A 9,762-nucleotide genomic window follows, 5' to 3' on the forward strand; every position below is an offset into this window, starting at 1 on the left:
TATAGAAATTTAGAGATATCCATTTTGTTCAAAATAGTCCAAAATTCAAATTACTATAAATTAGGGGTTCAGAGCTCCTTCATAGCACCCGGGACCAGAATTGTAAATTATGTAAGTTCTTAAGAATCGAAAGTGATCTAAAAGTAACAACCTCCCCGGTGCCTTTTTTCTTGAAATGGAAATCTTATCAAAATTTAAAATAGCCATTTTGTTTAAAATTTAAATTACTATAACTTACGGTTTGAGAATTCTTCCCTAGCCCCCGGGTCAAGGATTTTCACTTATATAAGTTGCCCATTGTTAGAATATTAGGTTATGTGGAAGGGGTGGTCGTATTAATTTTGGAGGGGGCTCATTCGATCGGAAATTGAAACTTCTGGCTCTTTTTTTAAACTAACTAAATCTGAATAAAAAAAATTGAACTATTTTAGTTGAAAGTCTTTTTAACTAAAATAAAGAGTAAAAATGAAACTTCAATCAAACTAAGATACTATCTCTTTAAACCGTCAATATTTATGTAAGTGTTTATTTTTTCTCAAAAACGGCTTCATATTTTTTTTTCATGAAAATCGGCCACCTGAGATTTTCTGACCAAAAAAAAGATCTATGTAGGAAGTACGGAAGCCTCAATATATATGAGGGGGACTCCATATATGGGCATATAATACCGCGAGTAGTACAAGATCATTGACCTACTTTCGAGGGTGACGCAACCCATTCAGTGAATACAATGATAAGAAGGTGACATCATCAGATAAGGTTAATTATTTTCTTGAATGTAAACATCTGGTTGGAATACTATGATAAGAAGGTGTCATCATCAGATAAGGTTAATTATTTTCTTGAATGTGAACATCTGGTTGGAATACTATGATAAGAAGGTGACATCATCAGATAAGGTTAATTATTTTCATGAATGTAAGCATCTGGTTGGATTACTATGATAACAAGGTGACATCATCAGATAAGGAAATTTGAATATTGGAATATTCTTATCCAAGAGTTGGAAATACAGACAGGAAAAGATAACTGATTGACACAATTTCTCCATGAGACAAGATAAATTTGATAGCAGAAACGAAAATGGTAAAGCATCTGAGGGAATTCTAACTCCTATTAAGAGATACAGATTATTTTTATTAGGGCGGTTCTCGACTGTGTTCGGTATAATACACAACTACCATTTGAATAGTGTTATAAGGTCCCCAACCCCAAAGAGCCCCCCCGGACCCCCAAAGACCCCCCGTCCCCAAAAGCCCCCACTGGGCCCCTAAAGGCCCCCTCCCCCTCCCATTCTTCCCCTTCCTCTCCTCCTCCCCCTCCCCTCCCCTCCCCCATTTTTTTTTACTTTTTTTGAATTTTTTTTAACATAGTATTTTTCAACTTCTTTTTTACATCTCGTTGTGGTATACCATGTCACTGTTACATTCTCTTGACGTTTCAAAGTTCATTTTGGATCTTTTTCGTTGTAATGCATGAGTTAGATTATTTCAGTAGTCTTTTGTCGCGGTTTACCATGTCACTGTTACATTCTCTTGACGTTTCAAAGTTCATTTTGGATCTTTTTCGTTGTAATGCATGAGTTGGAATATTTCAGTAGTGTTTTCTCGTGGTTAACCGTGTCACTGTTACATTCTCTTGATGTTTCAAAGTTCATTTTGGATCTTCATCGAAATGCATGAGTTGGATTATTTCAGTAGTGGTTAGGATAGGTTAGATTAGGTTAGCCTACGTACGAGCGCGTACGTAGGCTAACCTAATCTAATCTAGCCTATCCTAACCTGTTGTAACCTAACTTAATCTAACCTAACCTGTTGAACTTTGAAAAATCAAGAGAATATAACAGTAACTAGGTAAACCACAACATACACTACTGAAATATTCCAGCTCTTACATTTCAACAAAAAAAAAAAAAAACTAAAATGAACTTTGAAACCTCAAGAGAATGAAACAGTGACAAATTAAATCATAACAAAACACTACTGAAATATTCTAACTCTTGCATTTCAACGAAAAAAAACAAAAGGACTCTGAAACATCAAGAGAATGTAACAGTGAAAAGGTAAACCACGACAAACACTACTGAAATATTCCAACTCTTACATTTAAAAAAAAATCCGAAATGAACTTTGAAACATCAAGAAAATGTAACAGAGATAAGGTAAACCACGACAAAACAAAACGCTTGACGGTTTTCCACTTTAAAACTACTGTCAAAAAATTATTGCAAAATTAATCTTTACAAATATAAATTTGTTACACAGATGATGAATATAGTTATGATGATCGAACAAGAAAATTAGATATAATCTGTCAAACGAGCACGTCCATCCCGAGACCATTCTTCTCGAAAACTCACAATATGTTAGCCAAAAGCTTCCTAAAATCAACATTTTATAGTTCACAGGTGTTGCTTCATAGCCGTGCGTTTTAATCAACGTTTCATATGGCTTTTCAACTCCGAAAAGACACCAAAGGCCTTTGCTATTCTAATTTTCACGTTTTCAGCCCATCCACCAAAATAGCAGACTGGCAAGTAAATTTTGGTTACCGTATTTTTTCTCGTTCTCAAGGAAATTTTGGCTATCGTATTTTCTTGTTCTCATTGTTTCAGAGTTTAAGCCAATTAATCTTCCCAAAAATAAATTTAAAACTCTGGCGCTGTCAAACTCAACAGAATCCATTTATTTCGCCAAACTATTCAACTAGGACACTCCTGTTATGTACCCCTCTTAAAGTTACAACAGCGTAAATCTACTTGTTAAAAACACAAAAATAAACTATCTGAACTTGTTTATATTTTTTTATAAAATGAGCATTGGTGAAGCTGCAAGATATTTCAACTTAAAAAACAAACACTGACATTTCATTTGAAAAGGTTTCAAACAGCTCGTGAGACCAAATTTGATTATGAACGAAACCTTAATTTAAAACAGGTTTTCAGTCATGAAAAAGAAAGGTTATTTGTGAGTTATTTCAAGGAAGCAGCCTCGATGCAGTGTGGTCTTTCTTTGAGAATTGTCAGGAAGTTAGCTAACCAGTATGCGGTCACCAATAGTAAAAATTATCCCCCATCATGGAATGACAATAAAATGCCTGGTAAATAATGGTCAAGGGATTTCAGGAAAACATTCTCCAGAAACTCTCATTAAGAAAACCAGAGCCAACTAGTCTTGCCAGGGTGGTGGTCTAACTTGCCTTATAGCCTTTTATTTTTTATCTTGTTATTCATAATCTTCAAAAAAGAATTTACTGGTCACTGTTTGTAATTTTCACATTTTTTAAGGAGAAGGGAGGGTAAATACCCTGACAGTCATAACAATTCTTGCAAATTAGGGATAGTGTTTCGGGTGGAAAAAAAAACATCAACCAACTATGGAGTCGTAATTTAGGAACAACTTTATTTGAAAGAAGGAAAATTGCCATTTTATCTATGATAAAAAAAAAATATAGGTAAAATGATGTAAAGTTTAACATATAAGAATTTTAAGTAGCAAAGGACCTGTCAACTTGGTTAGTATTTCTACAGCTGAGTCAAACAAAATATTATTTTTTAGTCAAATATTCTGTCCAAACTAAAAAAAAATTTAGAGGGATTTTTTTTTGCAGCAACTGATATGCAGCCAGTATTAATTTCGTTATTGGTACTAAAACATTTATTAAAACTTCTTATGCTTGATGATGAGTGTACAATGTCTTACTCTATGATTTTGGCTGTTTCCCAAATGAAACATCTCTAAAGTCAACTGTTTCATACTTACAACTTTCTTTCTGTTTCTGAAGACAGTGATCTAACTGACTAGGTTTTTATTCCGTTTCACCAAAGTAAATGCCTAGATTCTGATTGAAATTATCACGATTTTTCAAAAACAAACATTTTAAAATTATAAATTTATGCTTAAAGATTAATATATAGCTAGAAACTTCAGAGGTATGTCTACAATATTGAAAATATACATACAAGCACAAACAAATGTCAGGTCTAGACTCACTTCCCGGTGTAGCATATAAGAATTAATCTACAAATAGTTTGGCTCAAGGCATCGTCTGTAATGGAGAACAATATTCTCCAACTGGTTATTACAATTTTGTTTGCCGCTAAAGTATAATGGACACAAAGATACTGGCAGAATACTTAAAATAAAAAAACATTAACATATTTGTTGTTTTACTTAAATGTAATTTAAAATTATTTTTACTACTTTCTGTTTTATTTAGTGATGAATTTGAGTTCAAATTCTTAAATTAAGCTCAACACGCCTGGAAAGAATGTCCTTGGCCTCTAGAACTAAAATATTCTTTATCGCTAAAGTTTTGACTTTGATTTAGACACTGTCTTATATATGCATGGTGGAATTAGCACTTAAGTGGCTCAGATCAGAAATGTTTCCTTATATACATACAATCTAAAGGGTTTTTCACCTGTAAACCCTCATTGGAGCTTATTCAAAGAGCTTGATTCAGAGAATCTTTTCTCATATATATCACTAAAAACATTTTTCACTTGTGTGAACTCGTTTATGTCTAGTCAAAGCTGACGACTGAGCAAAAGTTTTCTTACATAGGTCACACTGGAAGGGTTTTTCACCTGAATGCGTTCTTTGATGTTCCGTCAAAGTGCTTGACACAGAAAAGGTTTTCTTACATATGTTACACTGAAAGGGTTTTTCACCTGTATGTAGTCGTTTATGTGTAGTCAAAGTTGATGAGCAAAAGTTTTCTTACATATGTTAAACTGAAAGGGTTTTTCACCTGTATGCGTTCTTTGATGTTTCGTCAAAGTGCTTGAGAGAGAAAAGGCTTTCTTACATATGTTACACTGAAAGGGTTTTTCACCTGTATGTAGTCGTTTATGTGTGGTCAAATTTGAAGACTGAGCAAAAGTTTTCTTGCATATGGCACACTGAAAGGGTTTTTCACCTGTATGCACTCGTTTATGCCTAATCAAATTTACAGACTCAGCAAAAGTTTTCTTACATATATCACACTGGAAGGGTCTTTCACCTGTGTGCACTCGTTTATGTCTAGTCAATGTTGACGACACAGCAAAAGTTTTCTTACATATAGTACACTGGAAGGGCTTTTCACCTGTATGCACTCGTTTATGTATTGTCAAATGTTCCAACCGAATAAAAGTTTTCTTACATATATCACACTGGAAGGGTCTTTCACCTTAGTGCACTCGTTTATGTGTAGTCAAATGATCCAACCGAGTAAAAGTTTTCTTACATATGTCACACTAAAAGGGCCTTTCATCTGTATGTTCTCGTTTATGTTTGGTCAAATCTGACAAGAGAGCAAAAAATTTCTTAAATATAGTATACTGGAAAGGTTGTTCACCTGTATTCACTATTTTATGTTTAGTCAAATTTCCTGACCGAGTAAAAGTGTTCTTACATATATCACACTGGAAAGGTCTTTCACCTGTATGCATTCGTTTATGTTTAGTCAAATTTCAAGAATCAGCAAATGTTTTCTTGCATATATTACACTGAAAGGGTTTTTCACCTGTACGCACTCGTTTATGTCTAGTCAAATTTTCCAACCGAATAAAAGTTTTCTTACATATGTCACACAGTATTGCTTTTACATCACAACTACTGAATATTTTTTACTTAATTAGCTATAAAAAGTAAATACAACTATATACACGACAAAAAACAGCTAAAAGTAGTAATAAAATAAATTATATTAAGAATCATTGGATGATTAGGATTTATGCTTTGAAAATCTGTTTCATTTCATAGAAATAATATTTAAATTTTAACCAGGAGAATTATATAACTTCATTTTGTTTTGTGCCAGCTTTAATTTAATTCTAGGTTTAGACAACACGATTCACATGATTTTTGTAGGATAAGCCACATTGGGATTTTTTTCTAATTTAGGACATGGTTTTTTCGGTAGGTATGGATCAATTTATTATTAAACTATAAATATATTAGTTGCGTTGTCGTAGAAACTTCAAAAAGGAATCATTCGATTGGAAATTGAAACGGCTAGTGCCCTTTTCAATAGTCGAAAGTGATAGCCATTTTGTTCAACTTAGTTGGAAGGTACGGAAATTATGTCTTTGAGTATGATAACTCCCTCAGAGCCCTCCGGGCAAGGGATGTAAGTTATACCCAGGAGAATATAAGGTTTTTATAGAAAGTATTGGCGCAGAAACTTCAAAATGGGCTCATTCAATAGGAAATTGAAAGGGCTAGTGCCCTTTTTAATATTCGGAAGTGATTGGTGGGCAATTAACCCTCCTCTCAAGCCCACCATTTCCCCAAACACATCCAATCGAAATTTTGAGATAGCAATTTTGTTCCATGTAGTTGAAACATTTGGAAATTAGGTCTTTGAGGAAGACACCCCCCCTTCCTCAGGGTAAGGGTTGTAAGCTATGCCTTGGGAGCTTATAATGTTTTTTATTGAAAGGGTCATCGTAGAAATTTCAAAAGGGCTCATTAGATTGGAAATTGAAAGGGCCAGTGCCCTTTTTAATAGTCGAAAGTGATTGGAAAGCTTGTCATTATTATAGTAAACATCGATGTGGGTACAATGTATTATTATTTTATTTTATTTATACCAGGGCACTTCGTCACGAAGGAGTTGTCGTAACAACTTCAAAAAGGGCTCATTCGATTGAAAATAATAGTCGAATCTGATTGGAGGGAAACTAATCCCCCTCCCACGCCATCCCTCCCATTTGCCCCTTATGTTTAAAAAATAAAATTTTCCTTAAGATTAAATAAAAATTCACTGTGTTAATTCTAAATACGAATAAGGCATCTCAGCAGTATCCTAAGAACGACTGAGGGTATTAAGTTCAAACTTTTAGTGCTGTTTCTCTTTTCAAAACTCAGCCATATCAAACTAGGTCATCTTTATCTAAACTTTGAAAGAGAGGAAACATCTTTTTTGCGAATTATATAAAGTCTCCCATTTTTAGTCAACTAGAGGATACATGGAACTAGATTAAACCCTATTAACTGTTTCCAGATTTTTGAAAGGGTGTATGTTGTTAAAAATTGCTGAAAGTTTATGAAAAATGAAAATGAATGTGCATCGTCAGTTTAATATACATATACTGATATTTAGTAATCAAAATGTTAATATTATTTGATTTGTTAGTTATAAAGGTAAAAAAAAATTATATTTATTGACTGTATCAGTAACAGCAATAAGATAGCAGTAATAAGCATCTTTTATTATCGGGCATTATCATTAACAAGACATATATTACTAAAAAATAAAACATGCTTATTTACAACAAGCTTATATATTTATTACTTTACTAAATTTCAGATATCCATGTAAGCATTATTTATTTGAAGCCTGAAGAGATTCACGTTTACAAGGATCATCTTTTCAAGTTTTATTGCAATGACAGGAGAGACAATAAGTAAATAAATTAAAAAATTAATTGATCTTTCACGCACAAATGACAGAAGTACTAGCTAATGACAACCAGGAAAAGAGATAATAAGAAAGAATAAAAAGGAAAAGAGAAGATATAAGAATGCTAAGAAGACGCGGGTATGACTATAGATTCTTCTTGCCATATTATCCATGAATTAAGACTTCATTTTTATAGCAAAATTTTGATTCAAGTATTTTGGGGGAAATGGGATTTGGGAGACTGGATAGTTGCGTTCCAATCTATTTTGTCCCTTAAAAAGAGCAATATAACTTTTAATTAATGTTCAAATCAGCCCTCTCTCGATGTCCTAGGACTATTGGTCCGATACGGTAATGATAGAAGGATAAGTCTGCGAACCAATGACAAAATATTAGAAGCTATAATGATGGTAATTGTCAAATATGACTCTGAAAAATTGAAACTCCAAAAGAGGCAGGAGATCTGCTAGATGTTTACTAGAGATAAAACCTATAGATTATTTTGGGTACCAATCTAACTGACGGTAGCAGTTCGAAAATTTGGTTCCACTTCACTTTGTAGGGCTATAATAAGAACAAGCTTGAAATGACTATGATACATATGGCGGACAAAGAACAAGAGAAATTCAAATATCGTCCTTGTCACCCAACCATCTAGGGCAAAACAAAAGGAGGTTGTCACCGAAGGGAGATGTCCCAAGGAAAGACGGAAGGGAAATGTCTTTAAGGAAAGGGTTGTAAAGAAGGAGGCTTTAAATAAATTGGTATGGAGGAGGCCCATGCATAGCTGTGTTGACATAAGGTGAGTTGGTTTCACAGGAAATTTTTAGGAGTATGTGTAGTAGAAGTAGCAAGCAGCCAAATTATGAATTGACGTCATAATTTGTTCTCATCGAATTTTTATATAGACCTATGAGGAAGACAAATGAATGCTGAGCATTAACTTGAACAAGTATTAAAGAATTTTTCTCTTCAAATTAGGGATCTATTTTAATTAGTTTACTTGAATTGAGGGATTTTTGCTAAATTAGGCAAAGTTTTTCTCATGTCATTTTACATTACTTAATTTCAATGATAAGCCACTACTTAATTCCCCATGTTAACTTAATATAAAACACAGAATGGTCGTTGAATTTTAGTAATTTCAGTAATTTATTTTATCAAATATTCTATAATTCTTTAGCCCAGCTATTTTGATGTAAAATAGACTTAACAACTTTTTTTTTAATCTTTGAACTATCTTTAACAAAATGGGCTAAAGGGGATGCATTTGGCGAAAAGAGGGCGTGGGGGAAGGGACTAGTTGTACTCAAACCACTTCTCACTCTTAATACGAGCACTAAAACTTTCAATTTCCAATCAAATTAGCCCCCTCCATGGTTCATACGATCACCCCTTCTATAAAAACTTTTAGTCCCAGGGTACAACTTTTACAAGTGCATCCACGTTCTGGAAGGGTTGTGTCAACCCTGGTGTTTTTGTTATCTTATTTTTTATATGTTTTTAAAAAAAATTATATATATTAATATTTTGATCGGATTTATTTGGGTAAAGAAGGGGCGGGGGGTCTAGTTCTCCTCCTTTAGCTTTTGACTCTTAAAAATGAAAAAAGATTTTTAAATTTCCAATCGAATGAACCACTTCAAAGTTTATACGACCACACCTTCCATATAAACCTCAGATATTCACCGTGAATAAATGTCACCGCTTGATTCCAGGCGCGGTGGAACGGTGTTGCCTCAAGAGTTTTCTTTATTATTGATTTATAACTGCATTGAAAGAAATGACTATCACACAGTTTTGATAGGATACATTTGAGGAACAGAGAGCGAGAGGGGGGAGGGCAAGTTGAACTCCAATCTCTTTTAATTCTTAAAAATGGAACTAGAGCTTCCAATTTCTAATTGAATAAACCCCCTCTCAAGTTTATAACACTACATTTTCCATCTGAAGTGCATTTGGGAAAGAAAAATTGAAGCCTTAAGGCCTGTCCTTTAGACAACAATAATACATTACATCTGATAACATTGTTTTGGTTCGTACTTATTCGTGAGCCCAGCAAGGCTACGTTTTACGCTCATCTATACGGATCAGTTTGATGGGCACTGTCCAAATGAACACCTCCAATGCTATACGAGATGATGGAATCAAAAAGAAAAAGTAAAACTTATCCCAGGCATAGATTTGTCTGACAATGTGACTTTCTTAGTTGAAAAAGTAAGCAAAATAAAAGTTTTTTTTTAGCTTCTGAGAGGTGCAAAAATAAATCTAAAAATTAATGTTAAAAAGATTAAGTTACATTGAATAAAAATTAGTGAAAGCGAAGAGTAATACTGGGTAACGAGAAGATGGATCAAACCGATAGCTTCACTC

At 33.6% G+C, this 9,762-nt stretch overlaps 1 pseudogene; it reads right to left on the reverse strand.

The window, feature by feature from the left end:
• Nucleotides 1-4,696: 4,696 nt before the first annotated feature.
• Nucleotides 4,697-5,434, reverse strand: LOC148947337 (uncharacterized; annotated as a pseudogene).
• Nucleotides 5,435-9,762: the final 4,328 nt, after the last annotated feature.

The sequence above is a fragment of the Artemia sp. Qi Xiang Cuo genome, chromosome 11, assembly GCF_049724085.1.
Source record: "Artemia sp. Qi Xiang Cuo chromosome 11, ASM4972408v1, whole genome shotgun sequence".
In the NCBI taxonomy this organism is placed as follows: domain Eukaryota; kingdom Metazoa; phylum Arthropoda; class Branchiopoda; order Anostraca; family Artemiidae; genus Artemia; species Artemia sp. Qi Xiang Cuo.